Below are 14,334 nucleotides of genomic sequence, written 5' to 3'. Positions count from 1 at the left end.
GAGAAACGATATATATACAACCACAATGCATGATTCGCTCTGCCCCAGAAGTGGTCAGCTTTCCATCCTGATCCCAGTTGTCAGCCCCCTGGACTAAACCTTTAGAAAAAAATAATTATACATTTACTGAATTCTTAAAAAGAATCTTAGCCTTTTTAAAACCATCACTGGTTCTCGCTGTGTCCCTGCTCCTTAGGTCGGCTGTACCACAGATTAATGCTCCTGTTGGTGAAGAAGCCTCGCGTCCTCTAGAGATTTGAACCTTTCTTTCTCCAGATGGAGGGCGTGCCCCCTTGTCTCCTCTGGAGATTGAACTTTTCTTTTTCCAGGCACAGGGAGTGCCTCCTTGTCTTCTCTGGGGATTGAACTGCTTTTTTTTTTCTCTAGGCGGAAGTAGTGCCCCCCTCGTCTGCTCTGGAGACTGAACCTTTCTTTCTCCACGTGGATGGAGTGCCCCTCTGTCTCCTCGAGAGATTGAACCTTTAATTCTCTAGGTGCAGGGTGTGCCCCCTTGTCTTTTCTGCAGATTGAACCTTTTTTTCTGTAGGCGGAGGGAGAAAGTGCCCCATTGTCTCCTCTGGAGACTGAACCTTTCTTTCTCCAGGTGGAGGTAGTGCCCCATTGTCTCCTCTGGAGACTGAACCTTTCTTTCTCCAGGTGGAGGTAGAGCCCCATTGTCTCCTCTGGAGACTGAACCTTTCTTTCTCCAGGTGGAGGTAGTGCCCCATTGTCTCCTCTGGAGACTGAACCTTTCTTTCTCCAGGTGGAGGTAGTGCCCCATTGTCTCCTCTGGAGAATGAACCTTTCTTTCTCCAGGTTGAGGTAGTGCTCCATTGTCTCTAGAGAATGTACCTTTCTTTCTCTAAGTGGAGGTAGTGCCCCATTGTCTCCTCTGGAGACTGGACCTTTCTTTCTCCAGGTGGAGGTAGTGCCCCATTGTCTCCTCTGGAGACTGAACCTTTCTTTGTCCAGGTGGAGGTAGAGCCCCATTGTCTCCTCTGGAGAATGAACCTTTCTTTCTCCAGGTTGAGGTAGTGCTCCATTGTCTCTAGAGAATGTACCTTTCTTTCTCTAAGTGGAGGTAGTGCCCCATTGTCTCCTCTGGAGACTGAACCTTTCTTTCTCCAGGTGGAGGTAGAGCCCCATTGTCTCCTCTGGAGAATGAACCTTTCTTTCTCCAGGTTGAGGTAGTGCCCCATTGTCTCCTCTGGAGACTGAACCTTTCTTTCTCCAGGTGGAGGTAGTGCCCCATTGTCTCCTCTGGAGAATGAACCTTTCTTTCTCCAGGTTGAGGTAGTGCTCCATTGTCTCTAGAGAATGTACCTTTCTTTCTCTAAGTGGAGGTAGTGCCCCATTGTCTCCTCTGGAGACTGAACCTTTCTTTCTCCAGGTGGAGGTAGAGCCCCATTGTCTCCTCTGGAGAATGAACCTTTCTTTCTCCAGGTTGAGGTAGTGCCCCATTGTCTCCTCTGGAGAATGAACCTTTCTTTCTCCAGGTTGAGGTAGTGCCCCATTGTCTCCTCTGGAGAATGAACCTTTCTTTCTCCAGGTGGAGGTAGTGCCCCATTGTCTCCTCTGGAGAATGAACCTTTCTTTCTCCAGGTTGAGGTAGTGCTCCATTGTCTCTAGAGAATGTACCTTTCTTTCTCTAAGTGGAGGTAGTGCCCCATTGTCTCCTCTGGAGACTGGACCTTCCTTTTTTACAGATGCAGGGAGTGCCCCTTTGTCTTCTCTAGTGACTGAACCTTTTTTACCCCAGATAGAGAGACGGCCCTTTGTCTTTTGAGGGGGTTTAGATGAAGCATCTTTAGACCATGTGCTTTGTATGGGCAATTTATGTATATTTATAGTTCAGGCTGTTAAACGAGTGAGATTGGCAATGTTGAAGTCTTTCAGCGCTTGTTTACCGGCCTCTTTACACAGGATGTCAAGGAATCATGGAACCAAATCAATCACTAGTAGGTCACTCTGTCCCCATACATGTCAGGTTATCAGCACTACATCTACAGTTTGCACAGAGCGATATGCTGCTAAGAACAATTATTTTTGTTCTGCAGTAAAGTAATCACCAGATGAAGGAGCAGAATTTTGCTTGTTCGTTGGGCGATTGCAGATGTTTACACCTATGAATTTTCATCTGCTTAGGGGATTTATAAATGGATGCTACATACTTACCGTATATGACACAAACACTGTATGTGATACACATATACACACAATGCACGTCACACACATGTATATATACATATAGCACACACACATGTATACACAGAGCACATTCACACATACAGATACATGCATACACAGAGCACCTACATACAGATACATGCATACATTGGGCACATACAGTACAGACCAAAAGTTTGGACACACCTTCTCATTTAAAGATTTTTCTGTATTTTCATGACTATGAATATTGTACATTCACACTGAAGACATCAAAACTATGAATTAACACATGTGGAATTATATACTTAACAAAAAAGTGTGAAACAGCTGAAATTATGTCTTATATTCTAGGTTCTCCAAAGTAGCCACCTTTTGCTTTGATGACTGCTTTGCACACTTTTGGCATTCTCTTGATGAGCTTCAGGAGGTAGTCACCGGGAATGGTTTTCCCTTCACAGGTGTGCCCTGTCAGGTTTAATAAGTGGGATTTCTTGCCTTATAAATGGGGTTGGGCCATCGGTTGTGTTGTGCAGAAGTCCGGTGGATACACAGCTGATAGTCCTACTGAATAGACTGTTAGAATTTGTATTATGGCAAGAAAAAAGCAGTTAAGTAAAGAAAAACGAGTGGCCATCATTACTTTTAAGAAATGAAGATCAGTCAGTCCGAAAAATTGGGCAAACTTTGAAAGTGTCCCCAAGTGCAGTGGCAAAAACCATCAAGCTCCACAAAGAAACTGGCTCACATGAGGATCGCCCCAGGAAAGGAAGACCAAGAGTCACCTCTGCTTCTGAGGATAAGTTTATCCGAGTCACCAGCCTCAGAAATCGCAGGTTAACAGCAGCTCAGATTAGCGACCAGGTCAATGCCACACAGAGTTCTAGCAGCAGACACATCTCTACAACAACTGTTAAGAGGAGACTTTGTGCAGCAGGCCTTCATGGTAAAATAGCTGCTAGGAAACCACTGCTAAGGACAGGCAACAAGCAGAAGAGACTAAAGAACAGAAGGACTGGACATTAGACCAGTGGAAATCTGTGCTTTGGTCTGATGAGTCCAAATTTGAGATCTTTGGTTCCAACCACCGTGTCTTTGTGCGACGCAGAAAAGGTGAACGGATGGACTCTACATGCCTGGTTCCCACCGTGAAGCATGGAGGAGGAGGTGTGATGGTGTGGGGGTGTTTTGCTGGTGACACTGTTAGGGATTTATTCAAAATTGAAGGCATACTGAACCAGCATGGCTACCACAGCATCTTGCAGCGGCATGCTATCCCATCCGGTGTGCGTTTAGTTGGACCATCATTTATTTTTCAACAGGACAATGACCCCAAACACACCCCCAGGCTGTGTAAGGGCTATTTGACCAAGAAGGAGAGTTATGGGGTGCTACGCCAGATGACCTGGCCTCCACTATGACCTGAACCCAATCGAGATGGTTTGGGGTGAGCTGGACGGCAGAGTGAAGGCAAAAGGGCCAACAAGTGCTAAGCATCTCTGGGAACTCCTTCAAGATTGTTGGAAGACCATTCCCGGTGACTACCTCTAGAAGCTCATCAAGAGAATGCCAAGAGTGTGCAAAGCAGTCATCAAAGCAAAAGGTGCCTACTTTGAAGAACCTAGAATATAAGACATAATTTCAGCTGTTTCACACTTTTTTGTTAAGTATATAATTCCACATGTGCTAATTCATAGTTTTGATGCCTTCAGTGTTAATGTACAATTTTCATAGTCTTTTGGTCTGTACTGTATATACCAACCCACGCATACACAGAGCACATACATACAGATACATGCATTCACAGAGCATCTACATACAGATACATGCATACACAGCAGAGCACATACATACATATACATGCATACACAGAGCACATACATACATATACATGCATACACAGAGCACATACATACATATACACAACTGTCCAACTAGTCAAAGTAGGGGAGTATACCAAGAAACAACTCTCAAAAGAACAAACCTACCCCTAAAAACATTAATCTTTATTAATATTCAATTTTGATACAAAAACAAATCCCTATAAAAACATCCCAGTTTAGGGAACCACAGGTTTCTAGGGTTAGGGACTCCGCTGATCTATCTCCAATATAAGTATCAGAAAAATAACTTAATAGAAAAAATCAGCAAAAATGTGAAAAAAATTCCAAAAAAATCAAAAAACATGAAAAAAACATAAAAAATCAAAATACAGTATGCCTATATTGGCCCTCATGTGCCCTAAGGTCTAATGCCCTTCCTTGCAGCGGAGGTTGGCACCCTAAATAGTCGACATGGCGCCCCCGCTCACCGACGGCTGTCCCTTCTTTCCCTGAATGGCCCCTAATAATCTACAAAACCACAGACAAATAACACATAAATATGGATCAATACAGATCCATATACACACACTAATAGTGATGCACCTGATATCCTGCACCCTCTCAGATAAATCTGTAGTGAGCTTAACAATAAACCACAAAATTTGCTATATAACAGATGTGTGTTTTATATAGACATAGAGCTGTACCTAGATTGTTACAGATGGCTTATGTTCAGTCAAAACCTAGTAATGTGGTGGATATGTAATGTAATCCATATAGACAAAATGCCCGTGATTTGTATGAATACTCAATATGCCTCTATCTTATCAGCACCCCTATACCATACATATTTATTCAAGGTGCAGGCTTAAATTATTCAAAAGCTCATACATTATTTAGAAAAAATGTTTTAGATGAAAAAAATGTCCATCATATATCACATAGGGAATAATCACCCACTATACCAAATATATATTAGTTATTTTGGGCACTTCACCTCCACATACCCCCTCTTTATGTCTCTCATGGGTCATCCATATGTTATATGCATCACTCTCATTTGTCAGATAAAGTGCTCCATATGCCAATAGTTCTATCATCAGACAATACCAATAATATTTATCAACTTAGCTCCTTATTCATCAGATATTCCCTCATGGCTACGGAACTCAGTACCTTGATGCCTCCGTGTTGCTCGATAACCTATTGCGGTGCAGTGATTTAAAGTCCCCTGATGAACCCCTGGATGAACTAAACGGGGGAGAAACGCGTCGGGACAGCGTGTACAGGAGCCGACATATTACAGTGGCGGCCATGAGGGAATATCTGATGAATAAGGAGCTAAGTTGATAAATATTATTGGTATTGTCTGATGATAGAACTATTGGCATATGGAGCACTTTATCTGACAAATGAGAGTGATGCATATAACATATGGATGACCCATGAGAGACATAAAGAGGGGGTATGTGGAGGTGAAGTGCCCAAAATAACTAATATATATTTGGTATAGTGGGTGATTATTCCCTATGTGATATATGATGGACATTTTTTTCATCTAAAACATTTTTTCTAAATAATGTATGAGCTTTTGAATAATTTAAGCCTGCACCTTGAATAAATCTGTATGGTATAGGGGTGCTGATAGGATAGAGGCATATTGAGTATTCATACAAATCACGGGCATTTTGTCTATATGGATTACATTACATATCCACCACATTACTAGGTTTTGACTGAACATAAGCCATCTGTAACAATCTAGGTACAGCTCTATGTCTATATAAAACACACATCTGTTATATAGCAAATTTTGTGGTTTATTGTTAAGCTCACTACAGATTTATCTGAGAGGGTGCAGGATATCAGGTGCATCACTATTAGTGTGTGTATATGGATCTGTATTGATCCATATTTATGTGTTATTTGTCTGTGGTTTTGTAGATTATTAGGGGCCATTCAGGGAAAGAAGGGACAGCCGTCGGTGAGCGGGGGCGCCATGTCGACTATTTAGGGTGCCAACCTCCACTGCAAGGAAGGGCATTAGACCTTAGGGCACATGAGGGCCAATATAGGCATACTGTATTTTGATTTTTTATGTTTTTTTCATGTTTTTTGATTTTTTTGGAATTTTTTTCACATTTTTGCTGATTTTTTCTATTAAGTTATTTTTCTGATACTTATATTGGAGATAGATCAGCGGAGTCCCTAACCCTAGAAACCTGTGGTTCCCTAAACTGGGATGTTTTTATAGGGATTTGTTTTTGTATCAAAATTGAATATTAATAAAGATTAATGTTTTTAGGGGTAGGTTTGTTCTTTTGAGAGTTGTTTCACATACATACATATACATGCATACACAGAGCACATACATACAGATACATGCATACACAGAGCACATACATACATATACATGCATACACAGAGCACATACATACATATACATGCATACACAGAGCACATACATACATATACATGCATACACAGCAGAGCACATACATACATATACATGCATACACAGCAGAGCACATACATACATATACATGCATACACAGAGCACATACATACAGATACATGCATACACAGAGCACATACATACAGATACATGCATACACAGAGCACATACATACATATACATGCATACACAGAGCACATACATACATATACATGCATACACAGAGCACATACATACAGATACATGCATACACAGAGCACATACATACATATACATGCATACACAGAGCACATACATACATATACATGCATACACAGAGCACATACATACATATACATGCATACACAGCAGAGCACATACATACATATACATGCATACACAGCAGAGCACATACATACATATACATGCATACACAGAGCACATACATACAGATACATGCATACACAGAGCACATACATACAGATACATTCATACATGGAGCACATACATACCAACCCACGCATACACAGTACCTACTGTGGCAATACGCTACCTGAGTGTGTTGGGGGACACTCGCTTGGCATGGGATTTAAGCACTCAGGCACGATTTCTCCACTTAAACAGTCTATTCCGGTTTATTAAATGTCATAAACCATAACAAAAACAGTTCATTATACCGCCATATCAGCATATCACATACGGTTTTACATTGCCTTCAGTGGTCACACTGGTATCTCTCTCCATTACAGTTCATTACATGCATCAATGGAACATATTAAACCCCGACAGTCTGTTCCAATGGCAGATACGTCTCTGCCGTATATCACAGGTTTTTCCCATACCAGGGATTACCTCACAGGAACTTCGGCTCCACACACTGACTCCTGCCAGTGTTGGTTCACAGGGAAACTGCCTCACTGGGATCACCATCCTTGTGACCAGGGCACCTCGGATAGTCCAGACCCACAGTAGGAACTGTAGCTTCCCCAACACAGAAACCATCTCAGGCTCTGTACATGCAGCCTTTCCATGCACTTCCAGGAAGACCAATCACAGACTCTTCCAACACACAGGCCATCAGTCCATGATCTACCCAAGTGCTTACAGGACTCCAGTCCATCCGTGGACAATCCAACACTCTGACCATCCCAGGACTCACACTCTTACCAGGTGCTTGCAGGACTCCAGCCCATACCAGGACAATCCAACACCTCAAGCATTCAGTCCATAGCCTCAGCAGTGCTTCCAGGACTCCAGCCCACTTCAGGACAATCCAACACCCAGGCTATTGCAGGACTCACGGTCTCAGTGCATCCAGGACTCCAGCCCATACCAGGACAATCCAACACTGACCGTACATCAGGTCCACGGTCTCAGGTGCTTGCAGGACTTCTCCAATACCAGGAGTCTCCAACACCGACCGTCCAGGACCTTGCACATGGACCAAACGGATCCATACACAGGAACCACACAGGCACATGTGACCCACACCCTGGTCACATTACATACCTGTAACCACTCCCCTGGGTGGGAGTGTGGGTGTGTGTGGCTAGTCTGACCCTCCCATCTCTCATAACTAGCCCTGCCAATCTCCCATTAGCATTACACAACTTCTTGTGGGACTACAGGTCCCAGCACACCAACCAAACTTCAGATTGACAGCACAGAGTGTCTTCCTCTGCAACACACACACCGGCCATTAACACTCCTGCCGGACTTAGTCTCATCACATTTATGCCTCCAAGCGCATCTTGAAGCACACACACAGCGCCCCCTGGCTGTAACGTGGGTCACCGCACCACATACCTCCCCCCTTTGTTCAACCCTATTGGGGTGATCACATGACATAACCCGGGGTTCCGATACCGGGAACCCATGTCATCTTTTATAGGCCCTCCCCGCCCCCAGCGGTCAGTTTGTCGGCCTTGGGCTTCAACCCTTGAGTTACCATCCATCTGTGTCACCAGACCCTTTTTGGTCAACCCACTTTCCACATGTACCCTTTCACGTGAGCTTTCTTTCCATAGTCGACTTCCCCATTTGACACAGTCATAAGTCTCACTTGTAGTCGCGCTGACTGTCTGGTCTGCGTCTGACCCTTCGCTACTACATCTGGTACCGGGTCTCCTACCTCAGTCACTCAGCCTCGAGCTTACAGAGGAGTCACTACTTTGAACTCTTCTATTCTTAAGGGTACCTTTTCTTATCTCCATACCCTGGGTTGGAAGTGGTCGCCATCTTATATTCTGCAGCTGTTTATTAATCTTCAGACGTTCCAGTCTTAGCTGCTCTATCTCCTTTAGATACGTCACCCGGTATTCAAGAAGCATTCGAAAGTTCCTGAGGCTATTTACTGAGCCAATTACTACAAATGGAACCATCCCATCTTCACCACTTACCTGGACTTCGCCAACATCTGGAATCCTCACTCTTGCCACACCGGATCTATTCACCAGGTCCTGCATCACTTTTCCAAATCTTCCAATGATTTTCCCCACCAGACTTCTGGGTACTTGAACAATGTCTTCTACAAAGCCCAGCCGACTTTGAACTTTCCTGGTATGCTTCAAACATCGAGCGGCTTCCTTATTTTTCAACAAGATCATCTGTTTCGTACAGAAACATTGTAGGTGCATATCCTTCATGATAGCCACCCGCTTCACTGTGACTTCCATAGTAGACAGTATCACCAACTGTCTAGTCTTTGGTGCCCAGAGCACACTACATGCTTCCACTGCTTTTCTAAAGGCCTCATGCACACCTTCACCGGTACAGGCTTCTTGCGCCTCTTCAGGTACATCTATCACGCACTTGAAGAGCAGAGTCTCACTCTCTTCATAGACGGACGGCTCCCTTTTTGCCATGGGCCTTTCCATTAAGACATCTGCCACGACCGGGTGACTGTCTTGTTCTGTTTTTACCACCAATTCTTCCTCTGCTTTACACTCTTCCAGATCCCTGGCCAGGATGGGCACTGGCATCTTTACCTCGTTACCATTCTGGTACCGCCGCTGTGAGTCTGTGACCAGCATCTCCTTCTCTTGCAGAAGACCACTTAATGCTTCTCTGAGCACTTCCACATCTTCCCTTAAACCTTTATTCACACTTTGCCACGTTGACAGGTGACCTCGGAGCTCAGAGACTTCCTTCTCCAGGTTATCCACCCTGTGCTCAGCTGCTTGTCTCAGATGCCTTAACTCGGCCTGTAAATCTGTTACCTTTTGCTTCTCACGAGACAACTCATTAGCGAGATCCTGGACCTCCTCTTTATCAACCTTCTCACCGGGTGCAATTTGTTCAGCCCCTTTTCCTCTTTTACATCTCCGGTGACAGGAGGAAGACTTGCCACTTGTACTTGAGTCAGCTATACTGCACTCTTTTCTGCTGGCGTCATCATCTGAATGGGAGTCACCACCACCCAATCGGTCATCCTGTAACCTGCAGTCGCCCCTTACACAGGTCATAATTTCTGTTATGGCTGCCCCTGCCATCCTGACTTTATCTTGTGGAGCACTGTCATTCCCCTGTGTCAGTGTTTCTGTCCGCACAACCTTGTACTCAGCTCTAGTGGTTGCTACTGGTAATGAAACGTCACAGTCACCCCCAGAGTCTGTGTCACGCCCCACAACATGGTGAACGCTCAAGTTGCTTTCTAATCGGGTGTCAGCTACACACGTGCTATTTAACACACCACTGTCAGTCATTTTGGGGTATACGACAGGTGACATCATGTCGGTAAGTTGGGCAGACGAACCCTTCACACTGGTCACCCCGATGTCTGACCCGTCAGTTCTGGGATGTATTACTGACTTAATGTATGCCCCTGAAACAACAGAGAGACTTCCATTCTCCTGCTGCAGAGGAACGCCCTCCTCCCACAAGTCTGAGAATAACTTACAGTCCCAGCCTACTACCGGACAAGGTAGGTTAGGAACTATGGCGGCCTCCAGACTTGTATGGCTCCTGGCCGTCTCGAGTTGCACCAAGGCCACTGAATAAACCTTAGTGTCCCCATGGATGCATGTGACCTCAATCTTTCTTTCAGACATTATTATTATTATTATTTATTATTTATTGTTATAGCGCCATTTATTCCATGGCGCTTTACAAGTGAGGAGGGGTATACATAATAAAAACAAGTACAATAATCTTAAACAATACAAGTCATAACTGGTACAGGAGGAGTGAGGACCCTGCCCGCGAGGGCTCACAATCTACAAGGGATGGGTGAGAATACAGTAGGTGAGGATAGAGCTGATCGTGCAGCGGTTGGTTGATCAGTGGTTACTGCAGGTTGTAGGCTTGTCGGAAGAGGTGGGTCTTCAGACTCTTTTTGAAGGTTTCGATGGTGGGCGAGAGTCTGATGTGTTGTGGTAGAGGGTTCCAGAGTAGGGGTGATACGCGAGAGAAATCTTGTATACGATTGTGGGAAGAGGAGATAAGAGGGGAGTAGAGAAGGAGATCTTGTGAGGATCGGAGGTTGCGTGTAGGAAAGTACCGGGAGATGAGGTCACAGATGTAAGGAGGAGACAGGTTGTGGATGGCTTTGTACGTCATGGTTAGGGTTTTGTACTGGAGTCTCTGGGCAATGGGGAGCCAGTGAAGGGATTGACAGAGGGGAGAGGCCGGAGAATAGCGGGGGGACAGGTGGATTAGTCGGGCAGCAGAGTTTAGAATAGATTGGAGGGGTGCGAGAGTGTTTGAGGGGAGGCCACAGAGCAGGAGGTTGCAGTAGTCAAGACGAGAGATGATGAGGGCATGGACTAGGGTTTTTGCAGATTCTTGGTTGAGGAATGAACGGATTCGTGCAATATTTTTGAGTTGAAGTCGGCAGGAAGTGGAAAGGGCTTGGATATGTGGTTTGAAGGAGAGATCAGCGTCAAGGATAACCCCGAGGCAGCGAGCTTGTGGGACTGGGGAGAGTGGGCAGCCATTTACTGTAATGGATAGGTTCGTTGGGGGGGTCACGTGAGATGGGGGAAAGATGATGAATTCTGTTTTGTCCATGTTAAGTTTCAGAAATTTAGCGGAGAAGAAGGATGAAATAGTGGACAGACATTGAGGGATTCTGGTTAGTAGGGAGGTGATATCTGGTCCAGAGATGTAGATCTGTGTGTCATCAGCATAGAGGTGATACTGAAAGCCATGAGATTCTATGAGCTGTCCCAGGCCAAAGGTGTAAATGGAGAAGAGCAGGGGCCCAAGGACTGAACCTTGTGGGACTCCGACAGAGAGGGGGCGAGGTGAGGAGGTGGTGTGTGAGTGGGAGACGCTGAATGTCCGGTCTGTTAGGTATGATGAGATCCAGGATAGGGCCAAGTCTGTGATGCCAAGGGATGAGAGGGTCTGTAATAATAGGGAATGGTCCACTGTGTCAAAGGCAGCCGACAGGTCGAGGAGGAGGAGAACAGAGTAGTGTCGCTTGCTCTTGGCGGTTAAAAGGTCAGTGGTGACCTTAGTTAGGGCAGTTTCAGTGGAATGGTGTGACCGGAAGCCAGATTGTAAGCGGTCAAAGAGGGAGCAAGAAGAGAGATGGGAGGACAGTTCAAGGTAGACGTGTTGTTCCAGTAGTTTTGAGGCATAGGGGAGAAGTGATATAGGGCGATAGCTAGATACAGAGGATGGGTCAAGAGAGGGCTTTTTGAGGATAGGTGTGATGGAGGCATGTTTAAAGCTTGAGGGGAAAACACCATTTGTTAGTGATAGGTTGAAGAGATGGGTTAGGGTTGGGATGAAGATTGTGGTGAGGTTTGGGATGAAGTGGGTTGGGAGCGGGTCAAGTGCACAGGTGGTGAGATGCGATCTTGAGAGTAGAGTGGCGAGTTGATCTTCTGTAATGGTGGAGTAGTTGGTTTTGGAGGTGGAGGGTAGGGAAGTTGGGAGGAAGGGCTCTGGGGCTTGTTGACCAAAACTGTCTCTGATGTTATCAATCTTCTGCTTGAAGAATGAGGCAAAGTCTCATTTATCTTCTACAGCCCTCACCAGGGTCACCGGGCTCCCCGAATCAACCAGACCAAAAACATCCTCTACATCTGCGTTCAACTCTAGAACACACCCACGCAGCTTCTTACCAGGAGGGTAGTTTACATGGCAAATTGGACACACATAGTACCATTGTGTCTGGCAACAGTCCGTTTGTGCCACCTTTTTAGTTTCAGGAGGCTCCACCCCTTTTTGGACACCAACTCCCTTTTTGGATGCCGCCCCTTTTTGGGACTCCGCCCCCTTTTGGGCAACCATCCCTGGTTGGGTCACCGCTCCTTCCCTGGGGTACATCCCGTGGACTCCCCACAGTACTTTCAGGCCCCAGTTCGCACAGTACACCAACGTGACTCTGGCCTTGCACTGGCCCTTTAAGAATCTGCAAACAAAAAAAAATGTTTTTGTTTTTTTGTTTTTTTTTCTTCAACTCTTCACCAGCTCCTGCCGGCAATCACAAGCCGCTGCTGCTGAACCTCTTGCTGCAACTGCAGCTACACTCCACAAGGCTCTACACAGCTCCACCGCAAACTTCGTGGACCCGCCGATCCACAGCAAGCCGCTTGTCACCTTCGTGGACCCGCCGATCCACAGCAAGATGCTTGTCACCTTCGTGGACTCACTGATCCACAGCAAGATGCTTGTCACCTTCGTAACCGAACCGAGTTACAGGCATTAACTCCGCACGTGCGTCCTGGATCATTGCCCGCATTCTCCACCAAATGTGGCGATACGCTACCTGAGTGTGTTGGGGGACACTCGCTTGGCATGGGATTTAAGCACTCAGGCACGATTTCCCCACTTAAACAGTCTATTCCGGTTTAATAAACATCATAAACCATAACACAAACAGTTCATTATACCGCGATATCAGCATATCACATACGGTTTTACATTGCCTTCAGTGGTCACACTCAGCCTCGAGCTAACAGAGGAGTCACTACTTTGAACTCTTCTATTCTTTAGGGTACTTTTTCTTATCTCCATACTCTGGGTTGGAGGAAGTCTCATCACATTTATGCCTCCAAGCGCATCTTGAAGCACACACACAGCGCCCCCTGGCTGTAACGTGGGTCACCGCACCACACTACATACAGATACATGCACACACAGAGCTCATACATACAGATACATGCATACATGGGGCACATATATACCAACCCACGCATATACAGAGCACCTGCATACAGATGCATGCATACACAGAGCACAAACATACAGACACACGCATACACAGAGCACCTACATACAGATACATGCATACATGGAGCACCTACATACAGATACATGCATACACAGAACACATACATACAGATGCATGCATACACGGAGCACCTTCATACAGATACATGCATACATGGAGAGCATATATACCAACCCACGCATATACAGAGCACCTGCATACAGATGCATGCATACACAGAGCACAAACATACAGACACACGCATACACAGAGCACCTACACACAGATACATGCATACATGGAGCACCTACATACAGATACATGCATACACAGAACACATACATACAGATGCATGCATACACGGAGCACCTTCATACAGATACATGCATACATGGAGAGCATATATACCAACCAATGCATACACAAAGCACCTACATACAGATTCATGCATACACAGAGCACATACATACTGATACATGCATACACAGAGCACATACATACAGACGCATGCATATAGAGAGCACCTACATACACATACATGCATACATGGAGCACATGCATACAGACGCATGCACCCACAGAGCACATACATACAGACGCAGGCATACACGGAGCACCTACATACAGATACATGCATACGTACATTACAAATATACAGGTACATGAATACACATACTTACAGAAACATGTATGCATATGCATATACATACAGATACATGCATGCACATACAAACCATGACATGAATGTA

General features: G+C 45.3%; 1 protein-coding gene across 2 annotated transcripts in view; it reads left to right on the top strand.

Moving 5' to 3' along the window:
• The window catches only part of EMILIN1 (elastin microfibril interfacer 1), a 139,399-nt gene that overhangs the window by 102,335 nt on the left and 22,730 nt on the right, over positions 1-14,334 (top strand). The window lies entirely within an intron of this gene.

Source organism: Ranitomeya variabilis, chromosome 2 (assembly GCF_051348905.1).
Source record: "Ranitomeya variabilis isolate aRanVar5 chromosome 2, aRanVar5.hap1, whole genome shotgun sequence".
Lineage (NCBI taxonomy): Eukaryota > Metazoa > Chordata > Amphibia > Anura > Dendrobatidae > Ranitomeya > Ranitomeya variabilis.
The sequence above is the reverse complement of the archived record's forward strand: the minus strand, read 5'-3'. Positions and strand labels throughout refer to the sequence as shown.